The 344-nt window shown below is 50.9% G+C and overlaps 1 pseudogene; it reads left to right on the forward strand.

Annotated features, from left to right (window-relative positions):
- Positions 1-334: 334 nt before the first annotated feature.
- LOC115186445 (doublesex- and mab-3-related transcription factor 1 pseudogene) overlaps positions 335-344 on the forward strand; it is a 3,360-nt pseudogene continuing 3,350 nt past the window's right edge.

Raw genomic sequence — 344 nt, forward strand, 5'->3', positions numbered from 1 at the left:
GACCCGCCAGGACCGGGCTGGGTCGGCCTAACCATCGTTAGGCCTAACCACGGACCGGAATGTTGAGGTTGATCTGGGCCAAACGGTCCACGGTGACGTTGAAGGGTGAGACTACACGTGGGACAGTAACCTTGTAGGTTCTCAATCTTGCTTCAACTTCTCGCGACATTAAAAACTTCAATACTATAAACTCACCGTACTAGATGTCACTTGTGTCGCGAGAGAAGAGCAGTTGGTCGCCGAGCATCAGTGTTGTTTTTTTGTAGCTGAAGATTTTCCTGCAGCCGGTCAGAAACCACTGTCACCATCATCACTAGCTACCACCACCTCAACAATGAGCGACG

This window comes from Salmo trutta, unplaced genomic scaffold, assembly GCF_901001165.1.
Source record: "Salmo trutta unplaced genomic scaffold, fSalTru1.1, whole genome shotgun sequence".
Taxonomy (NCBI): Eukaryota; Metazoa; Chordata; class Actinopteri; order Salmoniformes; family Salmonidae; genus Salmo; species Salmo trutta.